Source organism: Palaemon carinicauda, chromosome 20 (assembly GCF_036898095.1).
Source record: "Palaemon carinicauda isolate YSFRI2023 chromosome 20, ASM3689809v2, whole genome shotgun sequence".
Classification (NCBI taxonomy): domain Eukaryota; kingdom Metazoa; phylum Arthropoda; class Malacostraca; order Decapoda; family Palaemonidae; genus Palaemon; species Palaemon carinicauda.
This window is the reverse complement of record NC_090744.1, coordinates 3366024-3377992: the sequence shown is the minus strand read 5'-3', so window position 1 is coordinate 3377992 and position 11969 is coordinate 3366024. Positions and strand designations below refer to the sequence as shown.

General features: G+C 32.2%; 1 pseudogene; it reads right to left on the bottom strand.

Moving 5' to 3' along the window:
• LOC137614486 (myogenesis-regulating glycosidase-like) overlaps positions 1–9770 on the bottom strand; it is a 24376-nt pseudogene extending 14606 nt beyond the window's left edge.
• Positions 9771–11969: the final 2199 nt, after the last annotated feature.

The following is an 11969-nucleotide window of genomic DNA, read 5'->3' as shown; positions in this document are numbered from 1 at the left end:
AGCTAGACCCCAGTCATTGTTGACCTGACCTGAGATATGTTTCAAAGGATACTGATGTTACTTCGTCTCCTTACAAGCTTATGTGTTATGCTGTTTTGAATTCTCTTTACCTAATATGTATACTGAAACAAAGGAGCTTTCAAAAATCATAATCGTATGTGTTTCGTAAGCACAGTTACTTGAACAAAGATTATTTTCTACCTTATCATGAATTTATATGATTTATAATATAAATCTCAAGAATAAAAAACTATATTTTAACCGATAGAACCACCAATATGTTTGCTTCTATCAAATTACGAACTAACAATCAGCTGTATGCGTTAGATGATAGATGATGAAAATAAAATGAAGATATTGTAGAAAACCTCATGTTGTTTTTACTCACAAAGGATTACATTTAATATAATTAAGTTCGAGAAAATCTGATATTGATATAATTCTTTAGCCTACTAATTCTGTTCAATCTAGAATTTCAAGAAAAAAGTTTCTCGCCGCATCCTTCATTTTTTGGACCCCTTTTCGCCTCGGATGTTACAAGAAATCAGTTCCACATTATATCTAAGGACAAGCTATGATACTTTATACGTATAGCTATTCTCTAGATTATTGTTTCACTCTTTATATATATATATATATATATATATATATATATATATATATATATATATATATATATATATATATGTATATATATATATATATATATATATATATATATATATATATATATATATATATATATATATATACATATATATATATATATATGTATATATATATATATATATATATATATATATATATATATATATATATGTGTGTGTATGTATGCATATATATATATATATATATATATATATATATATATATATATACATATATATTTATATATATATATATGTATATATATATATATATATATATATATATATATATATATATATATAAATATATATATATATATATATATATATATATATATATATATATATATATATATATATATATATATATATATATATATATATATTTCATCATATGGCACCACACATTTCGTGTACTGTCATCTTTTAACCCGTGCCATTTTATAGATTTTCATATTTCCCCTACTTTTCCCTATTTGGATCTATGGTACACTGTTTTTCTTGTTTAACCTTGGAAATATCGGCTTTAATATCTTTAAAATTACCCAAAAGTCTCCATCATAGTAAGACGCCAAAGACTGAATTGAAAAGTATGATTACAGTTATAAAAGTATACGTAACCCAATTAGTATTGGCTCCATCTTGGATGCACATGCATCTTTTTCACAAATAGGCTTACTCATATTCGGGACTGGCTTTCTCAACGACTTATCAAAAACCTAATGTAAAAGAACACATTAACTAATACTTTTCTAATGTAGTTCATAATATGTGTTTCTTTCATGTCCAATAACATCTGATCAACGGTTTGTACAAATATTCTAATATTTGGTATCTCGTCTTTCACTTTATGCATATCGATCCTTTGGTCAGGGCATCAGGCACCTGTTGCGATACTACCGTTAGAGAGTTATTGTGTCTTTGACTGGCCAGACAGCATTACATTGGATCCCTCTCTCTGGTTACGGCTCATTTTTTCTTTGTCTACACAGCCACCGAATAGTCTGGCCTATTCTTTCCACATTTTCCTCTGTCCTCATACACCTGACAACACTAAGATTACCAAACAATTCTTCTTCGCTCAAGGGTTTAACTACCCCACTGCAATTGTTAAGTTGCTGCTTTCCTCTTGGTACGGGTAGAAGAGACTCTTTAGCTATGATAAGCAGTTCTTCTAGGAGAAGGACACTCCAAAATCAAACCATTGTTGTCCAGTCTTGGGTAGTGTCATATCCTCTGTACCATGTGTTCCACTGCCTTGGGTTAGAGTTTTCTTGCTTGAGGGTACGATCGAGCACACTATTTTATTTGAAGTTTTTATAGTTTATATGAAAGATTTATTTTAAGTTTGTATCTATGCTTAGGGTATTTTGTTTTAATTGTTCATTACTTCTCTTGTTTGTTTGTTTTTTATATCCTTTCATATCCTTTCCTCACTGGGCTATTCTTCCCTGATGGAGCCCTTGGGCTTATAGCAACCTGCTTTTCCAACTAGAGTTGAAGCTTAGCTAGTTATAATAGTAATGATAATAATCTGGGAGAAGCTTATTACAATTTCTCTTGATATTTACAAGACTTTTAGCGGGCTCTTTCATAAGGCCCTTGTAGTTAAACACATTCCATATAGCTTTATTCCGTCTCATTACATTATGAATTTCTTTAAAATTTCTTATATGAACTGTATATTAACTAATACAAAAAGTATATATCCCTTTACTGCTTTCATGGATGATATTCGAAGACTACTCTTCCAGGTTATTCTCTTGAAAAGTTCGTATTATCCTAACCAAAGTACTGAAGATTAATTCTTTCACTTATCAATAACCTCTCACTCCCACTCGCCCCCCACCCCAACCCCCGGTGAAAACTTAGTCTCAAAAATCATAAATTTCGTATGATGCATCTTGAGATACCAAGTGTAAGCGAAACACCGATAAAACTGGGCCTTTTTTTTTTTTTTTTTTTTTTTTTTTTTTTTTTTTTTTTTTTTTTTTTTTTTTTTTTTTTTTTTTTTAAAGACAAATTCGTCTTCCTTTCCCTCTCTCTACTCTACTCTAATTCCCTGTAGGCCTTGAACCTGAAATTTTTTTAAACTAAAACCACCAAGCATAGCAGTATCTAGGGTTGAAAAACAAAAAGTTGTTGGTCTTAAAAAGATAACACTGCAGGAAGCAATGCATGTTCTCAAGGTGGTGCTTGTACTGTTTCTCCAAGCAGCCCTTTCATATATAAAGTATGTTCCTCTAGACGTAGTTGAATAAAGGGGTACTCATCTACCATAGGGTTCAACTCTTCTAACCTTAGTTCAATTTATGAACTTGAGAGTCAACAGTTTGATGAAACCTTTAAACCGATTATTTTCAGGATTTCATTGACATTTTACCTGTCCATTCATAGAGCATGTTTGTATTCACATTAGAAGAGACCAATCAACAATCTCTCTCTCTCTCTCTCTCTCTCTCTCTCTCTCTCTCTCTCTCTCTCTCTCTCTCTCTCTCTCTCTCTCTCTCTGTATATATATGTATATATATATATATATATATATATATATATATATATATATATACTGTTTATATATGTGTGTTTACGTACGAGTGCACGTACAGTATGTATAATACCCGTGAGTACACACTTGTCATAAAAGGTTTAGAAAACGGGACGAAGTGTAAACGCAACCGTCTCTCCGCATCTTTTACTTTGGACGCGTTCTAATTTCTAATTTCAAATGATATTAAGCTTACCGTTGTTGTGCGTTATCCAGATCCTGAGTTCATTGACGGTCTTGAGGTCATTATGGGAACTTTTTTATAGGCAGCTTCACACATCTTACGTAAATAAGAATATCCAAGTATATATATTCCAATAAGTGAAAACCTCACTAGTCCTAAAGGAATGGAAATGTAGATTTTTATTGTTAGTTTTTATGTGCATCATTAGTCAGCTTTATTTTGAATAATTCTTTAAAAGAAAACAATGAATTTTATTCTTATTTGCTACTTTTCAACTATAATTTATGGCTCATTACCTACAGATTTCATGATACTTAGAATATATTATAGTACTCCTCCATTGACGGTCTTAAGTATAAGTTAGTTTACCAGAAAAGAAAGAAAAATTGGATTTTTTTGTTTCAATCAAAATCTCCGATTTGAGTTATCAGAAACCATACATTTTTTTTCTAAGTTGGTGTCCAATATCAAAGAAAAAACTTTACGAATTAATTGAAGTTTAAATATGTTAATCAAGATTTGGTTGTAAATAGCCTATATACAATTCGTTGTAACTATCATTATAGCAACACATTAAATATATAAGAATTTTCTGTGATCTAGATAGAATCATATCTTTTAGAAAGGTCACCTTACCTGACAGCATCATTGATGTATACTGATTTAGTGAAGGACAATGTTTATGATTCTGAACAAATATCCAACTAACGACAGCTGTTTCAATCTCAAACTTAAAAGTGAATTCCCCCACCTGTTCGATGTTGATTCTTATGGGATATCGTTCAACCAAAATTGTGTAGATATTTACTTTTTTCTCGCTAGTTAACTTGAATATATAATCACATGCTTCATCTAAACAATAACATAAAAGTGAATTATTTCACTAATTTTAGGTATTTACTCATATGATTTGAGCCATGGTATGTGAAACCGATGATCCAAGAAGTGAGTTGAAGCGATAATACAAAGTCAAAGTATACTGGCAAGGAGGGAATAAACATAATACAATATAATGACAAATAAACTTAAGAAATAACAAACTTAATGTCCATTAAGTAAAGAGCGAAATTAATATCTAAATTAATATCTAGAAGGGTTTCAGCTGCATTGTCCAATGCACAACGTAATGAGGAGTAGATACAAAATTTTTCATTGATAGTGCCAGAAAGACAAAAAGTAGTTCATTGTTAACATCAATGTTATTCTAAAAGGTAATCAAGAATAAACTAAAGTTCAGAAAGAAATAGTAGGCAAACTATGGAATAAGAGAACATTCTCTAGATTATGAGCACAAAATATGAATAATAATGAATTCGTGACGAAAAGCCGTTGTACAGTAGAACAACTGTTACTACTATTACTAGTTTAGCTCGAACATATGGAGAAATAAGAAAAGATCGGTGGAAGTGAGAAAGAAAAATATATGAAGCAGCTGTTGTAAGAACAATATTTCCTAACGTCTAGATCTCAAATGAAATAAGAGATAGACATATAACAGATCTGGAAAACCTTCAATACAGGATAAGAAATATGTACGAACAGCAAGCAAGTAGGCTGGCTACTCCATACTGGGCCATACTTGCAGTAACCGGAATATAGCCAGATTCTTGCAGAATAGAATATATATATATATATATATATATATATATATATATATATATATATATATATATATATATATATATATATATATATATCCATATATATATATATATATATATATATATATATATATCCATATATATATATATATATATATATATATAAATATATATATATATATATATATATATATATATATATATATATATATATATATATAAATATATATATATATCCATATATATATATATATATATATATATATATATATATATATATATATATATATATCCATATATACATATATATATATATATATATATATATATATATATATATATATATATATATATATATAAATATATATATATATATAAATATATATATATATATATATATATATATATATATATATATAGGCCTATATAAATATATATATATATATATATATATATATATATATATATATCCATATGTATATATATATATATATATATATATATATATATATATATCCATATATATATATATATATATATATATATATATATAAATATATATATATATATATATATATATATATATCCATATATATATATATATATATATATATATATATATATATATATATATATATATATCCATATATATATATATATATATATATATATATATATATCCATATATATATATATATATATATATATATATCCATATATATATATATATATATATATATATATATATATATATATATATATATATATCCATATATATATATATATATATATATATATATATATATATATATATATATATATATATATATATAATTCTCTTTCGTAACAACATTGAAAAGTAATGCATTTTTAGCGCCTTATAATAACATAAACTCTGATGAAAAGAGATTAATCAGAGAGATAATTGAGGATCAATTGAAGAACCCCTATGGAAAGTGCAGGAGTATCAGCATTGAAGACATTTTCTGTAATAAGGAATGAAAATAGGAGAAATAAGAAATTGGGAGGGGGTGGGGAAAGGATCCTGCAAAAGATAAATTAAGAAAAGAATTATGAAAAAGATAGAGGAAACTACCGAAGAAAAAAAAAAGGAAGGAATAAAAGATTCATAGAAGGAAAGGGTCCACAACCTTATATCAGATAGAAGTATATGGATAAGCCAATCTTTATAAGGAAGGCAATGTTAAGCATTCTCAAACTAAGGAAAGTTCAGGGGAAAATACACAAATGATGTGTGTGTCTTATAAAAAGAAGAAAATAATGCAAAACATTTATTTTCATACCCGAAATTAGGATAGTTAGGAAAAAAAGGTGAATGTACGTACAAAGAGTTTAGAAAAAGAGTATAGAAATACAAAAATTGCAACAATAGCTTGCCAAAACTGATATCAAGATATTATCTCAACTGAATTAAAGGTTGAATGGTATAATAATAAAGTTTAACATTTTCATTAAGACTACTTTGTATGGTTAAAGGGAATATCTTAATTACAGCATCAAGTATCATCTTAGAAGCTTTGCACTAATCTATTAAGTGAAAAAGTGCGGGGTGAGCAGTTAGGAACCAGTAAATAGGAACCAGTAGGATAGACTATAAGAAAATAATGCTGTTCCATATCATACACTGATGAAAAGAGATTAATAAGAAAGATAATTGACGATCAGTTGAAGAACCCTTATGGAAAGTGCTGGAGTAGCAGTATTGAAAAGATTTTTTTGGAAATATAGAATGGATATTGAAGAAATAAATGATTGGGGGAAAAGGACCCTGGAAAAAAAATTAAGAAAATAATTGTGAAAAAGAGAGGAAACAGTTAAAGAAAAGAAGTAAGAGATGAGAAATAAAATTAGATTCATAAAAGGAAATGGCAGACAGCCTTATATCAAAGAAATGGATAAGGCAATCCTGATAATGAAAGCAAGGTTAAACATGCTTAGACTAAAAGAAAATTTCAGGGGAAAATGCACAGATGATGTTGATGTGTGTGACCTGTCCAAGAAAGAAGAAATAATGCAGAACATTTATTTTCATCCCCAAAATTGGGAAAATTAAAGGAACTAGATATAAGAGAGGACATTTTACAAAACCCTAGCAGGGAGCTGGTGAAATACATAAGTCGGGCCATGAATTTAGAAGAGTTTAAAAATAATAGATTTGCCACAACAGGCTGCCAAAGCTAATGTTATGATAATATCCCAACAGATTTTAAGGTAGAATGGGATGAAATTAAACTTAAGATTTTCATTAAGATTTGCCCATGGTTACAGATAAAAGGCTCATTATTGCAGCACTAAGTAAACCTATGAGCGTAGAAGCTTTTCACCTATCTATTAACTGATAACCTAGAGTGCCTGCAACCTCATTTTCCGGAGTGAGCAGTTTAGAACCCGGAACCAAGCACAGCTACACAGTAAAAAATGCATATGCTTAGATAAAAAAAAGTTAGTCAGTGGATAAAAATATGCCTGTTGAATATTCAAGCACTAACCAAACAAAAATTAATATAAGTATAAAATGAGATGAACACAAATGAAATTAATATATTTTGTTTGACAAAGACTCATCAAAGGATAGATAAAATACAACTAAGTAAAGGTCTGTTAAAGATAGAAAAAAGAAGGGATTTTAATGGCAGAAAGGGTGGTGAGTTAATGTTAATTTTTAGAAAATAACGACATCACTGAAGTAGAGGAAATGACAACAAAACACAGCGGTGTAATAATGGCAAAATGCAAAATCTTCAACTCAATATTTCATATAGTACTAGTATATTTTGCAGCAGAAAATGCAGAAGATGAAAAAAAAAGATATCAAGAATTAAGAGCAGAATGTAGAAGGTTAATACGGAAGGCAGGAGAAACTTTTCCTTTACTAGTATTATGGGGTTTTAACGGTCACTTGGGATTTCTGGTACTGTCCCAGAAATCCCAAGTGAGACTCCAACAAATTGACAGAAATGGGGAGATGATAATAGATTGGATGAGTAACCACAACCTAACCTTATTAAATGGATATCTGTAAGTTTACTTGTGAACGAAGGTTCTGGAGTGGGAGGTGAGACCTTCCGGCTCACCAGTCGTAGCTTATACACCGCTCCCTCTGAAACACCCCCCCCCCCCAAGAGGCGGCACGAGCCCTAAACCACGCCCCCTTGGGTGGAGCTATCAGAGACGAGCGGGTTGACTCTGCAATAGTATTCACATTTTTTAAGTTGTAATAGAACAAAAAATAGCACAGAAGTGGTTGAGCTTACTTTAGGCTGTTCAGGTTATAAAGGAATTACTCTGAAGGTGCAAATTTGTTGAACACATAGGTCTTTTTACTAGTAAGGTCAATCTTCTTGTGCTGTTTCGGTTGATATAAATAAAGAAAGATTGCAGTTAGTTTGTTTCCTGTGGAATAATAGTGATTGTATGTATGCATTCTTGTATATGTAACCTACTCTGTTGGATTATGAAGTTTGTTAGAATATTCCCTCCTGGGTACATGGTCTCCTCGGCTCACGGGGGAAGGGTTGGAGGGTGACCCAGACCTTGAGTGCGGAAGGTCTTGCCTCCCACTCCAGAACCTTCGTTCACAAGTAAACTTACAGTTCTGGAGAGGGAGGCCTCAACCTTCCGGACTTACCAGTGGTAGCTAGGCAGATGCTTCAGGGGGCTTGAAGATGAAGTCCAGCGACCACAGCATCGAAAGCTCCCTGTAAGCCGAGGAGAGCATAGTAAGAGCTAAAGACAGAGTTGCTTCTCCAGTTCATTCTGGACATGATTTCTTGTATAGATACACCATTGTATAGCAGTCTTGATGAAGCTTGACCCCTTATAGAGTGGAAATTAGTTGACTGTTTAGTTGCATTTGGGTCAGCTCTGAAAATGCACTCCCTAAAAAGTTGTCTCATTTTTTGTAAAGATATTATCATGAAGTGTTCATCTAGCCATATGTCGTCTTTCCTGTCTATGTTTCTATCCATACAGACTTTGTTTGTGTATTCAAAATAGAATTTCAATTGTCTGACTGGACATATTTTTGGTCTGTTAGGAAGCTTTCTAAAGAAGATCTCGATTGGCGTGTAGTCGTTCTTTTGGTTTTTGGCCATGAAGGAAGGGTGGTTCTGTAAGACAATGTGTTCTGGGGTGAAGGTGCTCCTGGAAATGCAGAGATTGTTAAATTACTTTGCTCTTAAAGGGCAAGCTTAGGCTACTAGGAATACGGTTTTCTGTGTCATTAGTAAGGTAGAGTCATCTCTTGTGGTGTTGAGAAACGAGATTACTTCGTCTAGATCCCAGCCAGGGAACTGGTGAGTGTTGCTAGGCTTCCTTCTATTAACCTCCGATATCATTGCTTTGACATATTTGTCTTCTGCAAGACAGTAACCTGGGAAATATCCTGACAAGATAGGACCTAAAACTGCTCAGTAGCTCTTCAGGATATTGTAAGACAGTCCCTTGTCTATAAGGTGATTGAAAAATAAAATAATTGCTAACAGGGGGAATTTGTTGTCGTATCCATACTCCTTGTGAATGAAACTTTTAAAAGTGTCATATAGGTTTTCATACTTGTGCATTGAGCTGTCCCTCAAGCTGATAGCAATTTTGGAGCAAACTTCAGGAGGAAAGACATTTGGGAGCTGATCCTTTAAATTTTGAAGGCGATCAAAGTTGATTGGAGCTTTGCTGAGGGTGAGATACAATCCTTGAGAACTATCTGGTACTCTTCGATCTTCACAATATATAGTTTGTGCTACTTCGAGACTGACTTCACGGATGGAATCCATGGTTCTGTCCCCTGCGATTTGGTACAGAAAAGCATGTTATTATTGCATACTTTATAGATTTTAAAAGCTACTTTGTGTAGTAAGAATCCTGGTGGGAAGGCATAGAGAGGTGTTGATTCCTTCCAGCTAATCGTAAGTGCATTATTGCTGATGGCTTTTTGGTCTGGAAGAGATGAACAAATATTTTTGCACCTAGTGTTGAAGCCATTTGAGAACAGATCTATTTCCGGGGTGAAATTGAAGTCAGAGCAGAATAAGGAGAATAGACTGTCACTGAGGCAAGTTTCTGTGTGAATGGAACCCAGGTCTCTGGAAAGTGAGTCTGCAATGGTGTTACTTACTCCCCTGATCCATCTGGAATTTATCTGTATGTTGTGATCCGTCATGGTACTTAGTATTTTCCTGACAAGTTCATGAGCTAACTTGTTTCTGATACTATCCTACTTCCTTAGCCAACAATTAGTAACCTTTGAATCAACATGTATTAAGACTACTTTGTTGTATAACCTTGTAGTGAAGTGTTCCATAGAATAGAAGCAAGCTAATAACTCTCTTACATTGATGTGAAGGGAGGATTCTTCATGTGTCCAAGTTCCATTTATTGAGAGTATTTTACCCGCTACTACTAATGCTCCTCCCCAATCCTGGTTGGGAGCATCTGTGAAAAGTTCTGCATCCATTTGTGGTTTTGGAATGTTAACCTCTCTGTACATTTGTCCCTGTTCCCATGGCTTTAGGTATTGTTTGAAGGAGTGTGGAATGATTTTGTACCCTGAATTAAAATAACTGTGGTATCTGTGGAGATATTTAAGATGGAATCTTCCCAAGCTTGTATAGGAAGCACTGAAATTTAAGGCTCCAATTAACATCTGATTGGAATGAAGTTCAGATTTAGCAGAGTTGGAGAAATCATTGACCAATTTGATCACTTCTCTATGTTTTTCTGAATGGGATTCATAGTTTTCTTAATCATATTGTAATGCCCTCCTAAAAATTCAATTCTTTGAGCCGGTTCAATTGTAGATTTTTTAAAAGAGATATTCCATCCTAAGTCTGACAAGATCTTAATGACTAACTGAATGTGACTTCTACATTTTAAATAATCTTTTGCTAATGTAAGAATGTCATCAAGATAGTTGAATATTAAGATGTTATATGTAGCTCTAATATACTTGATCAACGTGTACATTATCTTTGAAAAATATAAGGCACTGCCTTTAGTCCAAAGGGTACCACAGTCCATTTGAACTTCCTTTTACCTAGTGTGAAGGTTAGAAATGTCTGGCTACTTGCATGTAATGGAATGTGCCAATAAGCATCTTTTAAATCTAGTTTGCAGGCCCAAGAGTTTAGATGTAGATATGGAAATATTGTATTGGCCTTGAGCATGGTAAAGGAAGGTTTTCTTATCATGGTGTTAAACATCTTCATGTCAAAGATTAGTCGTACTGTTCCATCTGGTTTTAATTTATGAAATATGTGGTTGGAGTAGTAAAAGTAAGTGCTGGGGATCTGCTCTATGACTCTTAGTTTTAGCAGTCTGTCACATTCTCTTTCCAATATTTTCTGCTTGTTAGTTGAATAAAATCTATCTTTACCTACCCTTTTTAATGATCTCTGGGCTTTTAGTTTATTATTAAATGGAATTCTCACCCCTTCATTGATAATTTTACAAGCAAAAGAGGCATTAGGAAGTTTTCTCCAACTATCAATATACATTAGTGGTGACTTACCTATCCTACTCGCTGGGGGGCTCTGGGAGGATTTATTCATTGGGTTTGAGGCCAAAAGCAAGGTCTCTTGACTTCTATCCTTATTTATAGCATTTGGCCCAATGTCATGGTGGTCTGGTGCACAGCAAAGCTCATTACTAACTGGTGCTGAGCAAAGCTCATTATCAACTGGTGCCGAGTAAAACTCGTTATCAACTGGTGCTGAGAAAAACTCATGGTCTGGTGCTGAGCAAACATCTTGGTCTGGTGCTGAGTGAGGCTTATTGTGCTCTGGTGTATAGAAAAACTGGTGCTGAAAAAACCTCTCTTTGAACTGGTGCAGAGCATGGCTCAATTTCTAGGATAGAGAACAATTTATTTGTCTTTCCTTTCTCTGGCTCCTGAACTATTCGCTTGTCCATTTTGGGACACCCCCCCCCCCCCCGTGTACCCACTTCACCCATTACCTCTTCTAAACGACTGAGAC